Source organism: Typopeltis vanoorti, chromosome 1, assembly GCF_054136105.1.
Source record: "Typopeltis vanoorti isolate ZY-2024b chromosome 1, IOZ_Tvanoo_1.0, whole genome shotgun sequence".
Taxonomy (NCBI): domain Eukaryota; kingdom Metazoa; phylum Arthropoda; class Arachnida; order Uropygi; family Thelyphonidae; genus Typopeltis; species Typopeltis vanoorti.
In genome coordinates this window covers 133,307,501-133,327,385 of record NC_143549.1, presented here as the reverse complement: position 1 = coordinate 133,327,385, position 19,885 = coordinate 133,307,501, and the positions used below count along the sequence as shown (strand labels likewise).

At 34.9% G+C, this 19,885-nt stretch overlaps 1 protein-coding gene and 1 long non-coding RNA gene across 2 annotated transcripts in view; one reads left to right on the top strand and one right to left on the bottom strand.

Annotated features, from left to right (window-relative positions):
• Positions 1-853: 853 nt before the first annotated feature.
• Positions 854-11,955, bottom strand: LOC150110445 (uncharacterized). Its single transcript, XR_016548425.1, has 3 exons — positions 11,798-11,955; positions 2,824-3,023; positions 854-1,214 (listed from the first exon to the last, which is right to left on the bottom strand). It is a non-coding gene; the product is annotated as an uncharacterized LOC150110445 (long non-coding RNA).
• A 250-nt stretch (positions 11,956-12,205) lies between these two features.
• LOC150110443 (uncharacterized) overlaps positions 12,206-19,885 on the top strand; it is a 102,593-nt gene continuing 94,913 nt past the window's right edge. Inside the window, exon 1 of the mRNA XM_090393890.1 lies at positions 12,206-12,284. The gene's annotated coding sequence lies outside the window, so the exon portion shown is untranslated. The remainder of the gene's footprint in view (positions 12,285-19,885) is intronic.

The window sequence follows — 19,885 nt, the reverse complement described above, 5'->3', positions numbered from 1 at the left end:
CTATCGTAACTACCAACCAGAACACTGTGCAAAGACTAACTTGTATCGGTGCTATCAACTTTAAAACGACAAAATGGTAGACTGTTGGGCCACGTGACTGACTGACGTCATCATGTATTTGAAACGTGTACGATGCTCGTACCAAACGCACAATACAATTCCTTATCAAATGCGAACATCTGTAAAACTTTTAAAACAATTTCTTTAACAGTAAGTTATAAAATCAACTAAAAAAAAAGCGAAACTAGTTCTGAAGGAGCTAGATTAAAATTTTTGATGCTAAGGAAGGAAAAAAAAGAGCTAAATTGGCAAAACTAGTGGTTACACACTGCTGCCAAATGCACTTATGCAGAAACACAGCTGCGTATCAATGACAAATGATGCAAGTAATAACAGGAAGTGTTGTCAACACAAATGTAGGCACTTTAGGACTTGAATCATTATCACGAAATAATGGTTACAATTTTGGACTAAAAAGATTTTAAAAAAATTCATCTAGGTGATTAAAGCATCTGTTTCCATACTAATACAATATAATGCTTCAAAATAATTCCAACAGAGTCTTCCGTGGTTTGCTAAAACCCATCAGCATCACTGTAACCTGAATTGGAATAAACTGCCTTGAGAAGTGGGTTAATATCAATAGCCTGTGCGATGTTCAATGAAAATCTATGAGTAAGTGAGGGTGGAGTAAGGAATAAGTACAAATAGATTCTTGCTCAGAAAAGTATATTCATTTTCTTGAATCTGTGTGTCCAAAGCGGATTTTATAAAAGCAAGCTTGGCACCACACAACTCACTCATGTTATTTATTAATTTTTATTAGAGTATTTTCAAATTAAGAAAAAAGAAATCACGTTTAAAATTAGAAAAAAAAATGGAAAAATATTTATTCAAGTTTACATAAAAATACAAAGAATTAGTATAAAATCTTTGCTTGTTGTATAAAGTTGCACTTGAATTGTGGATATTTCCCCCTCCCCATATAAACTTTACAATATATTTACATGATTATTTCTTCCGGCTTCTTTTATCAAGCAATTTTTACAGCAATTTTTTTTTCTCTTCTCACGGTGCCTGTAGAGGTACTTTTTCATTGAATAATTTCTAAACTGTATGTTCAATCACTGCAGCAGAAACAACAAAGGGCCATGCATAAGGCACATAAGCAGCAATCTCGAGCACAATCGTTGTCTTTCCTCTCTTCCACGATTCTGAAATAAAATTTTTAGAAAAATGTTACAAAAGAAGAAGTTAATATGTTTAAAAAAGAACACGCGATTTCAAAAATTACGACTATGCAGAAGGAAATACATTTCGGCAGTAGTTGACTACTTTTCATCGTAATGTAATTTGCGATTCCAAAACAACTTTAGAAATTTTTTTTATTATTTTTTTTTAATCAGAGGGTGTGAGGAAAATGCGGATTAAATAATCGTTCATGTGAATTCAATAAACTAAATCCTTCCAAATCTGCCGAATTTAAGTTTTGTTTTTTTTTCTCATATTACCGTCGGCATGAGCTGCCTCGGTATTGTACAACGAAGACATTACCCCTCAAAAAAGTGAGGGTTGAAACATCCCTTTTTTTTTTTTTTTTTTAAATCACTGCCTTAATTGAATTCTTAGCTTTTATGTGCAAGCAAACTTAAGAAATTCGGCTGAGTTAAGTATGCTTAATTGGCGTGAATTATTAGTTTCTACCACGAAATGAAATAGAATATTAATACAAATAATGATCTTATAAATTTATATAATTTAAAATACGATGTTGAAGTTATAGCGCCCACAGTTAAGGAAAGCATTTTTTAAGAGACTCCAGACTAAAGGTTTGAATTATATTTTTTTAAATATAATCTGATAACTTTGCTCTACAAACCCAAACGTGAAAAATTTTTCAAACCATTTCCGGTCTTCAGCAGGGCAGGCGATGATATTTATCTGCCATCTGAAGATAGTCTCGGGGGGGGGGGGAGATTCGAAACCACAGTCTATTGGTTGGATATCCAAGATGCTCATCACCAGGCCGGTAGTGAGCTTCAATATTATGACTGCCACTCGTAGCAATAAATTTCAAAACTTAAGCAAAACGTACTTGCCATAAAAAAAAAAAAACACCAAGATTTTCTTCCCCTGAAATTGAGATTTGAATTCAGCGCCTCTCGAAATATATAATATATATATATATCGACGGCACAGAAGCTGAGTCACCACTACCCTGCCGTCATAATGTCGCATACCATGAGGGCATTACAAAAGGATGAATAAGCCAGTTGCTAATAGCATGCCATCAGCAACCTGGATTTTACAAGAACATTTCCAAGTCGGAATGTCCCCCCCCCCTTTTTTTTTTGTCAATAAGCAAGAAGAGCCGTTTCACAAATATCACACCTAACATAAAAGACTAAAGGAGTTGCATTTAATCTGTAGCTTAAAAAAATTGCGTATACAAATATTTTCAAACGCGTAGATGAAAAAATGCCGATATTCGCAACTAGGATACTGAATTATAAGGGAGCTTGGGTCACGTTTTCCGATTCGATTTAATTCCAGTTTATTTGCGATATATTTCAAAGTAGTAGAAAGTTGTAATTGATTACTAATTACACCGATATTTATCCAATGAATTTGAGTGAAGTTATGTATAGCATTTTAATAATTAAAAAAAGTATGATAATATTGTTATATTTACCACGATACTACAGAACGAATTAAATAAAATATTTAGTGGTCATTATACTGAATGTCTTAAACCAAAATCACGTAATCCTGTCATATAGACTCAGAAAACTAGGTATAGAATTCAAGAAGATTTATACTTACACTGTTGTAGGTGGCGCTGGTGGTGGTGGATAATATGGTCCAGGGGGAGGAGGCTGCATTCCAGCAGGCGGACAGACCTGAGGAGGATAATATCCTCCAGGTGGAGGAGGATATTGTTGAGCAGGATACGCTGGAGCAGGTTGGGTTCCATAGTTTGGAGGATAAGTACTCATTCTGAAAATTCACTAATCCGGTTTATTCTATTCAGGATGAAATAAAAAGGATATCAAGTAAAAATTCTAATGCTACCTTGCATTTCAAATAATGTAAAACACTAAATTTAAAAATTTACATTCTCGCTTTGCAAGAAAAAAAAAAAAATCTTATTACTATTTAAAGCTCGCAAACTCGGCCTTGGTGAGAAAGGCCTAAAAATCTCTCCCATTCAGTACACGGTCGAAACACAGACAGTCTTGTTGAGGGTCTTACAGGAAGAAAGGGTAGCTTTATTTTAATCTCAAATTTAAATATTCTCCTATCAACACATGCAGTTTATAGACTTAATGCAATTAAGCCATGTGACTAACTATTTTGATGACGACAAAGAAACTGCAGCTGATTTATCACCAGCTGAGCATAATTAAACAATTCAATCAAGGCTGTGTATAGCTATCCGCAGGCTCTACATGGTTAGCTCGTCATTTATACCAAGACTACAAATGGTTAGTCAAAAAAAAAAAAAAAAGATAAGTTCCTTAATTACAAAATGACTAAGCAGGATAAAGGATTTAAATCGCGTTAACAGTCAGCTATCCTATCACCCAAAAAGTATACATTTCATCGCATAATGGTACTGATTATTCGCCATTATATTTCAACCACTGCTAGTGTGGTAATACAAGCTGATCAAAACTACAAATTACAGTTGCATTGCATAGAATTGCAGTTTAAGACCAGAGGAAACGGTCTTTACCATCTAGCGAGGGTATCTGGCAAGAGATTAGATTTACTCTGCTTAAAAGGGGGAATTATCTTTACCAATGACAATTTGTTGGTAACGACCAAGAAATTATCGTTTGAATTTATATAGAGTAACTAATTTCACAATTATTAAAAGTTATTTAATAAAATAGTTTAAGATTTTTTTTAACATTAATACCACCAACAGGTCACAACTTATCGCATAAGTAACTTTTTCTTCCACACGTGTGCTACTCTCCAAAGTATGCTTCATCCTTTCTCACATTTTACAACATCTACAGATAATTATTTGTTCTAGACTCAACACCCTCTGAAAAAGTATGCAAAAAATTGGTAATTTCGTCTTCTTTTTCTCCTTCCTATTAAGCTATTCAAGACTGCATTCTCAATATATCCAAGTGGAATTTTAATTATAATTATTATTATAACGAGTTCTGATAGCAATAGTCGTTAATCGTCTACGATGTCTTTAAATATCACCTCCAAAATATGTTACACCAGATCCAGATAATATGATTAATGGTTTATACTGCAGAAAAACAAAAACTTTGTCTCCACTTGTCAGCATCTACTTTATCACTGCAGAAAATTCTTCACGACTTGTAACGCAATTTTAGTTTTCCTTCTGCACTGTCCTAGATTCCATTCTTCATCTCATATATTGTTTCAATAATGAAAACATCATTCCACCTCTAACTTCGAAAGTGTAGAAAAACTTCATTTAGTAGCAGTGAAGGCATAGCAGAGAAACCACATTTCGTTTCCTAAGCAGTCTTCCCAGTAAACATTAGCCATTGATACTCACTATACTTTCAAACTATTGCGGCAGTAGATAACATAAAAATGAATTCCATTCTCACTTATCAAAAAAAAAGCCTAGAAAACATGCTTCTATTCGATGACTAGCATCGAATCTGTCTCTTCTGTGGGCTAGTTTAATGGATATAGAAAATGCCAACAAAATAGCAGAGGAATGAGCAAATGGAGAAAAAAAAATGTCCTGTCAGCTTGCGTAAGAGTGCAGTGAATTCAGTGATTAATACGCCTAATTGCACTCTTCTTAAAATGAATCAAAAATCGTGAGGAAGTATTTAATAGCTGAACGGATTTCATTTGTAGAGTATAAGTGTTATGCGAATGAGAAAAATTTCATTTCTTGGAAATGCTTTTAATACACCTGTGTATGTCACTACCAAAAAATACTGGAGGTTCATGTTTTCAGAAAGAGCAATTTCGTCTTGTCAAATCATTTGAATGTTGGTATACTAAAAACGATTTTTCTTCTTATGAAATTGCGTTTTTCACTTTAATATTCAGAAACATTCGTTTAACATCAAATCATTCTTCAATGGAGTTCTGAAGTCGTCAGAACCCCAAGTGAGGAATGATTTTTTTTTTTTTTTTTTTTTTTTTTTTTGAGATCAGCATTTTAAAAGTATATTCCAGAAGAATCTCCGTAGCCCAGTCGACGGAGTCCTTTGGTTTGAAAGACATCTGAATCCAATCAATGAAGCGAGGAACCTTTATCAGGGCTTTTCAATCAATGGTGAGTTAGTCGTCTCTTACAGAGGTACAGGTTTTTTCATCACGAAAATTCTGGTTATTTTCGTCCCTAAAAACAGTCAAATCGGTCCCGTAATCAATTGCAAAATTTGCGTATATAAAAGATCCATTCTTCATACACAATGACAACTAGATTGCAGTTGGTTGACTTTTGTTCAGAATCACAGCCAAAGCAACTAAAGTTATGAAACCGATATGTCTTAAGTTCATGTGTATTCCTCTGTTAAACTTTCATACAATGAAAGGTTGCTTTAGACATTTGTGCAAATTCCGTTCAAATACAAGAGCGACGACTTGAGATTACTGAAAATTTTTCTCAAGGTGAGTGACATAAGCAAGATGTCTAAAAAGTTGCAGAATTCACGATGACGATTGTTTTGGTCGAGTTTCAGGCGGCCCAGAAGATCACTTATGTTTTATTCAATACTTTTGAAAGAAAATTTAACTGAGAGAAACTGGTTCGTAACTTGATGGTAAAGATTTATCGCCTTTCTTAGGAATATGCTGAATACGGGTTAGTTTCAAAGCCGCAAAACCGATACCAGTAGAATAGGGCAAAATAAAATCAGAATATAACTTAACACACAAACCTGAAGAACAATCAAATATCACCAGGAGTAGAAGATTCTTCTGAAGTGTTTCTGGTGAACAAATCAAAGAAAGCATTGAATGTGGAGTCCAGAATAGTTATGAGCATTTTAGATCCAAGAAAAAAAACGAAAAAAAAAAAACCAAAAAGCGTGCATATTGATTTTTTTTTTTTTTTTATTGGTAGCAATGCAACAAAAACATCCATTAGCAAAAGAACGGACAAAAGTTAGGTCAGTAGTTTTATTGAAAATTATCAAGGTTTCTTGTTTTGTATTTTTGAATATCAGTATAGACGGAAAAAGGATAGATTTCGGTGAAAACCATACGGATATGACAGATTCTTCTTTTAGATGAAGAATGAGCATTCATTGGAAATCCAGTGCGGGATTAAGAGAATTTTAAAGTAGAATGAGGAATGAAATCTTCCTTAAGTTCCATGCGAAATATGTGGAATCAGATGAAAAAAATTTAACCAATGAAAGTAATCTCAAATCATGAAACACATCCAACTGGGCATTACGAGGGGGGAACACGTAGGAGAGAATGACTGCGTGAGTGTTGGTCCATGGAAGAGAGAGAGAACCTAGACTTTAGCCTGAATAGACTATCAGAATAAAACCATCTGCCATATATTTAGAAGGATCACTATAGATGTTACGAGCATTTGGAATGCTTAGGGTTATCTGGAAGGCATGGAGATAATTTATGAGATCGTTAATGTCAGCAAATACCTCAGCTATCTGCTAGAATAAAATGCAGGTGAAAAAAAGCATACAATCGCTATTAGAGAAGTTAACCGGAGAAAAATCATTTAAAAAGAATAGAAAATTCATAAGGACTATTGCTCTCTTAATTTTATTAAGTTTTGTTGGAATAAGGCAAAAAAATTAAATTAGACACTAACAAGGAACGAACAAATATGCACAAATGTCCAGATTTTGAGAAGAAAGGAGTTGTTCAAAGATCATGTGATTAGGAAAAGCGAGATGCTGAAACCGAAGTTGCAGTTTATATTGGGAAAAATTGGCAAGTGGGGAAGGATTTTTTCCCGCGTGTAGCTTTTTCCTTTTCATTGGCTATTCATGGTGACTGTTTAGTGGAATTTTAATTGGGGAATGACATGGAATACAGAGAAATGGATTCATTATTGAGCGATACATATGAAGAATTTTAAGCGATCCTCTGGAAACTGAGGTTCGGGAGTGATCACACGGTGTCCAGATGTGAATAACTATGTTGTTTACTTTGGCTCCACGGTGTATGTGTGTATATATACGAGTGTGGTCTGAAAAGTTCTCGGCCTCGACTATAGATGGTGACATTATCGGCAAGATTTTTTTTTTCTAAATTGGTACATCTGTCATAAGCATCCATGTGAAATTGCAAGTCATTGTATCAAGGAATTTGTTTTATACACCTGTCTGAAGCAAAAGTGTTGTCTGTAACCTTTGAAATGGATAAAACTGAGTATCGTGCGGTTATAAAATTCTTTGTAAAAGAAGGTTTAACGCCAAAAGAAATTCATTCGAAGTTCATAAAAATTTATGGGCACTCTTCTCCTTCGTTTTCGACAATTAAGAAATGGGCTGCCGAGTTTTAACGTGGCCATACCAGCCTTGAAGATGGTCCACAAATCATTGATCAAGTGCGCAATATGGTATTGGATGACCGGCGAGTCAAACTGCGTGAAATTGTTGACTATAGGCATTTCAAAAGAACGTGTAGGATATATTTTGCATGAAGAATTGCAAATGAAAAATCTTTGCGCAAGATGGGTGCCGTGCTTGCTCCCAGCAGATCAAAAACACACTCGCATGAAAGCCTCTGAACAGTGCTTGGAGCGTTTTAACAAGAATAAAACTGATTTTGTGCATCGATTTATTACTAAATGGATGAGACTTGGCTTCACCATTACACACCAGAATCCAAACAGTGGACAGAAGCCGGTTATTCAGCGCCAAAGACAAAGTCGGCTCCATCAGCAGGAAAGGTCATGGCATCGATGCTAAAGGCATTTTGTTTATTAACTATTTTGAAAAGGATAAAACAATAACCGGGAAATATTATTCCGATCTTTAAACCATACTAGACGAAAAAAATTCGTGAGAAAAGACCCAGTTTGCAAAAGAAAAAAAATCATCTTTCATCAGGACAATGCACCTGCCCACAAAGGTGTTTTGGCAATGGGAAAATTAAGAGATCTTCACTATGAATTGTTGGAACATCCATCCTATTCCTCAGATTTGGCTTCCTCTGACTTCTATCTCTTCCCAAAACTAAAACTCTTCCTCGCTGGTCAGTGTTTTTTCTTCGAATCAAGAGGTGGTTGCAGCTGTAGAGGGGTATTTTGCAGATCTTACTGAGAACCACCGCAGGGACGAGATAATGGCGCTGGAGCATCGCTGGAATAAATGTAATTGTCTTAAGGGAGATTATGTTGAAAAACAAAAATAATTTTGAAATTATAAATTCGTTTTTTTCATTGTTAGGCCGAGAACGTTTCAGACCACCCTCGTATATATTCGATTTTCAGCTGGTTGTGTATACAAGACAATCAAGATATAAAATCAATGCACATGCGCGACCACCATACCGCTAAATCCCGAAAGGCGGTAATATTTATGCCGCTGCAACTAAAACCCAAAACTGATTACACTGAAAGAATCGGTTGTGTTTATTGTTTCAAGATAAACATTCGAACAAACAGAAGTTTGCTTTTGTACATAGCAATAGCATTTACCTATCGTTGTACAAAATGAATATAATGTCACGAGATTATTATTATTTTTAATATTTTAAGTCAGCCAGGAATCGGCGTGCCAGTAGTGTGATAATAATAAGTTTCTTATTTCACATTAATTTTAAATGACAGTATTTCTGTCAAATACAACAAGGCTTTTCATAGGTTACATGTAGCACAACCAGAATAAATAATGTGTAGAAGTACGGTCATTCTGAACTGAACTTTAATTCAACAATAATGTTGATCAAGAGTAGTGTATATAAATTCAGTGTTCAGAACAGCACTACAACAACAAATGCGCAGGTTTTGAGTTAGTAATTGCTATTCGAATCACACCGAACAGGAAAAAAAATAAATAAAAATTAACATTGGCGACTGTCCATAAAGCCGGATCTCATTTCTCCACTCTTAATACAAGATTTACAAACGGAAAATTTTATCGAAAAAGTAATGTCTAACAGCTACTGCATGACCTTCTGTCGTTAGTCAGTTATGACTAACAGCATTACTTGACTTTCGTCTGTTTACCTTTCATTTTAATTTTTTACATATAATTTAAAATGCTTTTTCTTACCTTTGCTTGAGGGCATTACTTTTCATTAGTTAGGATAGATAATTCAGTTTAATCTTGAAATGACCATTCTTATGCAGGAGGAAATTGGGGACATGTGACTGGCAGGTGATAATTTTCTCAAATTTAAAACATGTCCATTAAAAAAAAAAAAGACAGAATTTGCGGATTACTAGTTTAATAGGAAGAAAATTATTTCACATTTTTAAATGCCAGCAAGTATCGCTAATATAGCGAACGTACGTTAAAAAAAAAAAAAAATCATAGGATTTCCTGCCTAAACTGTTATACGCTATTGTTTAAAACTTATCAAAATAGAAATTTATCTGAAGGTAGATAAGGTCAAACTCCACTTAAAAAAAAAAAAAAAATGACGTGCACGGAAGGTATAACATCACTTCGTCCTATTCGTGCCTTTTATGGTAACGTTGAGTTTAACGGAAAAGAAGCGTGCATAGGAGGAACCTTTACATCTGGATATACTGATTTGTGTTAGACTACAGCTAACGCCTTTCATCCGTCTTACTTTTCATAGCTGTACCTCATTGTATTTGCCATATATACATACACTGATTTCAGAGATCGCTCAACTTCCTAAATCAAATTGAAGTGTTCGCCACATTATTATTATTATCGATTCCTCCAGGGCCGCGCCAACCCAAGGGTGCACCGCATCCGGGCGACAACACTGATAGGGCGACATTTTATGTAGCTAATATCTAATTTGGATTATACAATGCAGTATTACGGGCGACCGATAAAAGTTTGCACCTGGGCGGCAAATACCCTTGGCGTGCCCCTGGATTCGTCTTTCTTTTCACAGAAATCTTCAAGCTTTGATAAGAGGATGTAGCAGAGAGCATATTTAGGGTGTACAATCCGTGTAAAAACGTTCCTAATGGTATGCTTCTTAGAAACTTCTAGACAAATGACCGAAACATTGTCATGCTGAGAGACCAATTTTCATTTTGTTATGTCTTCGACATTTTCCTCTTAAAGCATCTCTAAGATGTTTTAATGCTTCAGATTTCAGAATGTACTTATCTAACTGGATTAACTGTGAAATTGTTCATATTACACCAGGAACGTTTTGATCGAAAATAAAGCACCACGGCCGTGGTATTCAAATGAACCCCCCCCCCCTTGGTTTAAAGCACTCCAGAAGTCTCTCATTGGGGCGAGTTGAGGTTAAGTATTTATGACTGTAATCCGTGTGTGTTCACGGGGGGCGGTTTACCTCTTCTGGAGGACGAAAAACCCGAGTTTCCGAGTGAATACTCCCCCCTGCCACCATAAGAGACCGGTTAATTCACCGTTAGTCGAAAGGGAACCAGATAAAGCCTCATGTCACTGACGGGTGTCGAACCCAGGTTTTTCCGATCAAAGGGCTTCGTCTACACCGACTGAGACACGAAGGCAGTAAGTGTAATTAGAGTGGGAGTGGGGAGCAAATTTTTGTCATGGTTCACATAACGTAGGTCTCTTGCGATGGGTCCATTGACTCCATGGAAGAATCCAAGTAATATGCAGTTACAGTTCTATGACTTTCTTTTTATTTCCTTGGAGTTTCATTACTTAGTGCGATTCCCTCAACATAAAAATCACCTCGGCCTAACTCGCATCATTCCAATTCGTTTCTTTTATGACCAACAAGCAAACTGTGCACAAATTAAATATTTACAAAATTTCACTCGGAAATCATTATTATTACTTTAACGATCCCAATCTTGATATTCCCTTTATCCCACCAGCTTCGTTAATATATTAAAATAAATCCAACCTTTCGGATCATGGAAAATATTTCGCATTTTATTTCATATTTGTGATGAAGTTTTGAGTTGTTTCGAGATTTTTCCCCTTGATTAAATCCTTACAGTGTTGAACTGGTAGAATTTCGGACTCTCATTGGTTGTAACTGTTTTCATAGTGTACATCAATCCTTCATTTTGACATCCTCCTTTTCAAGAGAAGGCATATGACGTAAAATAGGGGATATGATTCATAATTACATACTGTCAGCACCTTTCCATTATTCCTTATTTTTAATATTCACACAGATAACAAAAGGAGCCTAGAATCGTTTATTGCAAGCAGACGTTCGTTTTATAAGTAGAATGTAAACAATAACTGCTAATAATACTGAGGATTGTACGGTATACACAAAAACATTCACGAATTTAATTATCCTCCATTTTTATTTTTATGTGTTTCCATAACAAACAATTTTAGATACGTTTAATTATCTAAAAGTATTTGCTATACATAATACCAGTCAGAACATTAGATCATGCGCTATAGTCTGTGTAGCTTACGATCTACAATTTCAAGAACAAATATACTTTGTTTACGCAATTTTTCTAACTGTTTAATTGAATTAAAAGTTACTAAAACGCCCTATTGTTACACTTTCACTAAATTAACTTCTGCGTCCATCTCGACTGCCGCCAGAGTATTATATATCATTCTAATATTTAAATCCGCCCTCCATTTACGTTATTTCCCTACACGTCAATCTACAGTTAAAATCATAAGTTAAAAACGTGTAAGCTAAGGTTACAAGCCATATTTAGACAAATTTTACTTACCTGCGGGAAAGAGACGTTCGCCTATCCTTGTAAGCGAGGTAAAAGAAGGTCCTTCAAAACAAGTTTATCGTATATCCACAGGTCTATCAGTGACTTTCGCGACACTTTGCACTTTATTCCCGCAACAAGTACGTGTGTGCATACAGTACAATTGCTGCTTGCTCTCATATATACTGTAAGATAGCAAGTTTTCGAGGAAATGTCATGTGGAAGGCACGTCATAAGTATTACATCACCAATTGTACACCCTCGTGATTATGTTTCGCAATTCCGTAACAAACAACGCCTGAAGCATACCTTCCGGAAGTCGATACACACACACACACGAGGTTAGCTTATCGTGGCAAACGAGTACGTAAACTGTCAAAAACAGTTCCATGTAAGCATAGCATTTAACGAAAAGCGAAAATTACTCCGAGGTTATCAGCGTTGTATTTACGCAGAAGCAAACGGTAGGAGGCGCCAAATTATGAAGGCCGTCCACCACGTAAGTTTTCTTTTAAATAGTGTGTAATTTTAAAGATGTAATAATATTAACTGAATCCTGAGAAAGTAGAGCGTGAAACATCCTCAGTGTATTTTACTATATAAATAAATTAATATAAATATATATTAATAAATACAAGGCGTTTCAAAATGAGTTGAATACGTTCAAATATTTATATGTTTGAACTAGGTTTCATATGAAAACACGTGGTCTCTAAATCAATTTGTAAAAGGAAGTATCAAAGCTATTGTCATAATCTTAAAAATGCTCCATATACTACGTGCTCAAATGAAACCTAGTTATATTTGAAAGTGTTCACTTTAATTTGAAACACCCTGTATAAAGAAATAGCTTTATATTTATCATTATAAATGTATAATAAGCAATAAACCGATAAATTTTACTCATCGTTTTTCGGACCCTTAGATACCGAACATTTAAATCTAATACTGTGGGATTATGCCAGTTGTGTGACTGGCCTATCTTGGAGTACGTTCGTTGGATGTTACTACAGGTTGGAGGGACTCGCTTTCACAAGTATAAATTTCCGTACGGGTGTGTATGTATGTGTGTGTGGGGGGGGTTCAGAAATGTACTGCAGAATTCTGCAGTACATTTTTTAGTTTTTTTTTCTTTCCTATAAGAAACTTGAATTTTTAACTTTCGACTCGACTAAACATATACGAGTACAGACATTGTCAGCATCCAGGAATGCGTTAGCAGAGCGAATCTCAGGTGGTATGGTCACTTAAATAGAATGGGAGAGAAAAGATTAGCAAAACAAGTGTTCTCTGCCAAGTTGGCAGGAAAACGATGTAGTGGAATGATACAATAAAAAGTGCCTTAGAAGATAGAAATATAAGATCTGAGAATGTTGGAATCTTGACAGGTAACAGATTGATTTGGACGAAAATTGTAGATAGGAAGTTAATAATGATGTAAGTTTTTCATGTAGTACTATCCTATCCTATCCTCTACACCTCTTGAGGACACAAGGCAGGAATTTGATGATGATGATTATAAATGTATAATAAGCAATAAACTGATAAATTTTACCATCGTTTTTCAGAGCCATAGATACCGAACATTTAAATCTAATACTGTGAGATTATGCCAGTTGTGTGGTTGGCCTATCTTAGAGTATTTTGGTTGGTTGTTATTACAACTTAGAGGAACTGGCTTTCACAATTATAAACTGGTGTAACTAGAGCTTTTGCCGCCCGGGGCGATCCCCGAGTTTTCCGTCCTTCTCAATACACACCAAAAATATTACAAAAAGTCAAAACGGCGTATTGGGAAATAAATTAAAACGCTATGTTTATTTTTGAAGGAAAACTTTAATTTCAATATTTTAAAATGTTATATTTCTTGCTTTTCTGTTAGCAAAATCATCGATGATATTGGCGAAGTCTATTTCATAGTCATGTGAGAGGAGTTTTTCTAAATTTTATTTAGAAAAACTCTCACAACTAGCAACACTTACAGCAATTGTGAGGAAAATTCGCAGCAGTATTACAATATTTGGAACTGACTTCTCGAGACTGTACTGTATTTTAGAATTAACTGTAAAAGTTCAAAAAGGTTCAAAGTACCGCGCGGGTTGACCGCCTCCCTCTGCCAGCTACGCCACTGATTATAAATTTATCGTACAGGGGTGAGGAGTGTTAACAAATGTACTGCAGAATTCTGCATTACATTTTTAAGTTTTTTTTCTTTCTTTTTCTATAAGAAACTTGAATTTTTAACTCTCGACTCAACTTGAAAAACACATACAAGTACATACAAAACACTGGTCAGTTGAGGAACGTCGTGCTTTCGCCCTGCGCGCCGCAGCAATGCACTCACCTGTAATGAGGTGGTAAAAAGAGGGTCGCCTATTTCCTTTTAGGGATAAAAAAATATACGTCATTGGATTTACTTATTTATTTTACATTAGCCTCACTTAGAGTCCAACTTATCTGTTGATGTGTTTCTTGAATGATTTATACAGGAAGATAGCGTGAGGCAAGCCATTCCAAAGAATATGAAGTCAATGGATGTTGACAGCAATTGTTGGAGTTTGTAGTCTCAGACGAAAGTGAACGAGTGGTAGAATGAATGAAACGAAGTGATAGCGAGATAGAATGAAGAAGTTTAGGGTATTCTTTTGATGCGCCACCTCGTGTGAGTAGTATTTCAAGGTTAGGCAGATTTATACAATATTAGCGACTGTTACAATGAGAAGTAATGCCTTGAACAGAATAAGGCTGGGAAAGCTATGGGTGAGATATGCTTGTGCCAGAAAAGGCAAGAAACATAAACAGACAAGAAATTTGATCTTGTTTAAATACAGTGGCGTAGTTTGGGGGGGGGGGGGGGTTCGCCCTGGGAGGCACTTTGAACCTTACCCTATTCGTTTTGACTTTCATTCGACAATTATTTATTTATATAAAAAAAAAAAAAAGATGAACTCACAATAGTTGTGTCCAAGTACCTGTGTAACCTTGTAGAGAAGAAGACTGTTTTAGGTTCGATTCTAATTGTCGATTAGAGGACTTTTTTCGACCGGTTCTCGAATTTGATCTTAAGCATTGGGAAAGTAAATTTTTTTTTTTTCCCATCCAGAAACTTGGGCCTTTAATTCGCATCTCAATGATTAGGGCAACGAAATGGTGGCAGCCGTCTGCTGTACTCTTTCTCCTGAAAAGCTTTCATTCATTAATAGCTTCGTTTCGCTATCAGTGAAGGCTTGAAGGATAGAGATCGGTTGCCCACCTATCTCAAAAGAACTAGAAGAGCTCCATTTACTCTAGCTAGTAAAAGGGTGGATTTATTATTATTATTATTTTCATTTAGTATTTTATGCTTGACGATACTCTCAGTTTTAGAGAAACATAACTTTTAAGATTGTGATGTTCTACAACTAATGTTTTAAGTCGTAGGTAAAAATGTTCTTGGAAGCAAGTCAATGACCCATTTGTTTTTACTGGTAACTCCGGCAATGATATATCAGAGAATATATATTTGTTCATGACCATTTCGATATATTTTTGAAAATGTGTTATTCATTTTCAATTATATAACAATGAATGAATACGTTTGTCATGTCAAGGAGCACCTCCGGCATAGCAGTTTGCACAATATTCGATCACTTGTACACAGATCATAAATTATTAATTTTCTTAAATTCTATATTTATTATATGTTGTTCTTTAGAAATGAATAAATTTCTTATCGTTTAGTAGGGCTGTTGAGAGGAGAAAGAGAGCAAACTGGGATTATTGTTCCAAGGCATTGGGTCTTGAATCCACTTGCCAATAAAATGTTTTATTTTCTATGGTTGATTATTGAATCATTGATAACTAAGATGGGGGGGGGGAAATGTTTATCCCAGGGTTTAAAAACTCGGGTTTAGCTCTCGATGTCCTTCTTCCGTACTCATAATTCTAGTGTAGCCTTCTCCGTTTCTATTTTTAAATCAATAAATACATACTGAACAAATACCATTTCTAAATTAATTTAGTATTGGGAAGTTTGCTCAAAAATAATTATATTATTTTTGAATTATGAGCCCCGAATTATGAGCATTGCTAAAATTTGAAAACGCCGTTTTGTATAAAATTCAATTAGAAGTTATTGAAAAAATAATTTTAATAGTTTCAATTTATAAATAAAAAAAAGTTATGGAAGAATTAGATGTCAAATTCCATGACTCAAATTATATTTTAGATCTTAAAATCTATTATAAAAAATTCGGTAAATACACTCCACTAGTCCGCATGGTTGGCCGAGTGTTTAATGCTTCCGCTTACCAGTCAAAAGGTTGCACGTTAGAATCCAGTCTTGGGTATGTATGTTTGTGATGTGTTTCGTATATGCAAATATACCCTCTCAGAAGATGAACTAGGTCACCATGGGAGAAGTAGACCCAACCCTCCCCATTGGGGAGATACGCCTTCCTCATCAGTGAGAGAGATCAAAGGCTTAGAGATATTACCTCATAGACTTCAATGATTAATTACTTAAGTGTATGGGGTAAATTAATTCCACTCCTTTAAATAATTGCCTTTTACATATTAAATAATATTTCAGATGTTTCGCATTTAGGCTCTCTTGCTCCTTGGCCAGCAACACACACACACACACACACACAGCTTAGCCAGCAACACACACACAGATTTCCCCAGGAGAATTCGGAGCTTGATTCTTATTTCAAACCAGTTTGGAGTTATGTCGATTGGACACTTGCAAGAAATAACTAGAATACCGTCTTAAACGATTATTTTGGAATTAAAAGTAAAAAAAAAAAAAAAAGCTTTATCTTCTTAAACTTTTTACTCTTAAGTTGGAAAATCAATGCTTTTCAAACATAAAAATTCTCCGGGCAGAAATGTGTATCAACCAACCAAATAGAAGACAGACAACATGATGAACTGTTAAAAAACTTTTTAGCACTCCCATGTGATCCCCCAGTCTAAAGAATTAAAGCTGATCTCCTGGACCATTCCAACAGTTGAGTTATGACAGTTTTTCAATTCTTCCAGATTTGAAAACTCTGTCACATGATTTGTATCCAAATTATGATAACGCAGTAAACGAATCCACACTAAACGAATTCAAACTGAGTAATTCATTGTGCCGAAAATGTTTAGTCTTATGAAGCTCATTCTTAAGGACCGGAAAACAAACAACAACAAAAAAAAATCTCAATTGTTATTTGTAAATGTATAGTTGATATTCATTCCACTTATAGTATCACCGATCACTGGAGAATAAATAATTTTTACATTGCGCCCTCTCTATATATCAGCCACAAAAATAATATTTTATCACATTTGTCTGTTTTGCATACTGAGTAAAGTGTGAATAAGAGTTTGGAAAAATAACTCATTTCGATGACTAGAAACAAAGGTTCATCATGTTTGGTGATAACATTTATTTGCTTTTGTGATAATCACTGGGAAATGGAACCACACACGTTTCACTCTAGTGATAACTATAAGTGTTTGTTCTCGAGTGCACAGTAATAACTCGAATACTACTGTACATTGTCATCCTTGAAAAATATTTTATTTGTTACTCTTTTAAATGGTGAATATTTCATTTCATACTCGAGACAATTACTTTTTGCGATTAGTTCATACTTCTACAGCTTTTTCTTTAATTTTAATTATTTCTGGAATTGTTCTGAGCTACTGTATTTTGCACCTTGAGTCCATACCATTTTTCACAAAGGGGGGGGGGATGTGATATGCAGAGTAAGCACACCTGTACCAGCTTGCCTCAAGAACACTGATTCCCACTGCAAAATGCGAGATGGCAATTCTTCCAGGTGTGTGCGTGGGGGGGGGGGGTCAATCAATACCAAGCCATCTGAAGATTTTTTTTTTTTTTTCCCGCATGGAATAAAATTATACAACGCATTTATATATATATACAGGGTGTTTCATGATGAATTGTAAATATTTTGGTAGGTGGTAGTATCGAGGATGAGGATCTTTCGGTGATCTTAAAAATTTCCGAATAGTGTTGATTGGTTTGAAATTTACGGAAATTCACCAAAAGATCCTCACCCATTCTACAAGTACTCTGGAGTATATAATATACCTTGCTCATGTGGTATTAGTTACGTAGGTCAGACCTCTAGAAGCTTTGAAACGAGAAAGAAAGAAGACATAGGATATGTCAGAAATAACAGACAAGACATTTCAGGCCTTTCATGCCACTTTGCCTCTACTAACCATCACATTGAGTGGGATAAGAGCCTTATGCCATACATAGAAGATAACTACCATTCAAGAACCTTTAAAGAAGCAGCTACAGTCGCCCGTAAAACTGAAAACCTAAACAAGAATCAAGGTCTAATTTTACCAGAAATTTGGAAAACTTTTATCAGATCATTAAACATCAAAGAAATGAACTTTCATAACAGTTACGTCATGAGCCATAACGAATAAATCACGTTAACGAGACACGCACATTGTCACGCACAATACCAATTTTTTGTATGAATTAGAACTATCAGTTATAACCTAGTCTGTAACCTTCATTTTAGCTTACTAGTTTGTATTCCCTGAGGACCAATAGAAAAAGATTGGCGAAACATGTAGGAAGATAAAATAAAGCTACTTGACAAAGATTATAAAAAAAGTGTAATAGTCTTATGAATAATTGTCAAGAAAAAATTCAACATAATGGTAACATGTTGATTATTATTATTAATTCATGAATTGTAATACAAACTTCCATAAGAGTTTCTCATAGGAAGTGAGCGCGCACATATCCCCCCCTCCCCCAATAGATTTTTACATTTTTTAGGAGTGGAGGATTCTTTCTCGTTGCTTAGGTACAGGGAATCTCAGCTTTTTTTGCTTCCCATATAGTTAAGTCTTGTGTTTTAAATTATCTTCTCACTGCTTATGATCGATGAATAAGCTGTGCAAAATTGTTTTCTATAAGAAATGCTTCAATAAATTAGCTAGTAAGAAATTTCACAGGTTCTATCCTTAACTTTATTAAAGGCAAATGAGTGACTCTTCGCTATGTCATCCTCTAAATTTGAAAACCTAAATAGCGCAAATTATCATCAAAGCATCTATGATGATAATGTGTGGATGTCGGTGTGTTATGCGGAATGTAAGAAGAGCACGAGGTCACTTGTATGAGTATTGACTCACTCGGATGATACTGTTTCTTTAAAGAAAATCCTGCGAACCTGAACAGTCGTGGACGTTATTTAGGAAAAGGAAGAAAAAGGGAATTTTTGAAATAAATGCGTCTTTTATTTTATTTATTTTATTTATTTATTTTTTACAGTATAGTAATCAAAGCGTATTATTTACTTGTTTCTTTTCTCTTTTCTGCGTTTTTCTATTGAAATTACACAAGCCTGCAAAATTCGAGTCACGAAAAGTTGTCTGGAAACTATTAACGGTTTCTGATTTATTTTTGACCACTGATTTCAAATAGCTCTTCCATTTTTCTCTATCACGTAAGGATTTTTCACAAAATGGATCTCAATATTACAGTAAAATAGCTTTAAAACCAGGGGCGGCTCGTTCATAGGCACTACGGAACTGCAGCACCCCCAATTTTTCTCGATAGATAAATATATTTATTAATTAATATAAATATATTTATTAATTTATTTATATTTGCTTGTAATATTTAATTTTATCATCAACAATCCTATACAATTCTCTCATTTTGTATAAAAAATAATAAAAATCCATCTTGTAGCACTTAGGAGGGCGAAGGACGCTAGCAGCACTGTGTTTACCACAGTGTCATATTGCTACGCGCACAAGCATATGCACGTCATAGTGAGATGCGAGCTATTAGCGTAATGCGGCACTGTCCGTCTCGTAGTTCCACTATTGTTTATATGCAGTTTGCGCCAGTAGTAGAGTGTTCGTAGTGCTTATCGTATTTACTCGGTCTCTTTAAATATTTGGACAGTAGAATTAAAGACATAACATTTGTTATAGTTTTTATTTTATAACATTATTGGGGTTATGATAATGGAATTTATTTTTAAGTAATTTTGAATGATACTAAACTGTATAATTTTATCGATAATAAACAATATTTTTTCATGAAACAAAACAAGAAGAAGAATATAT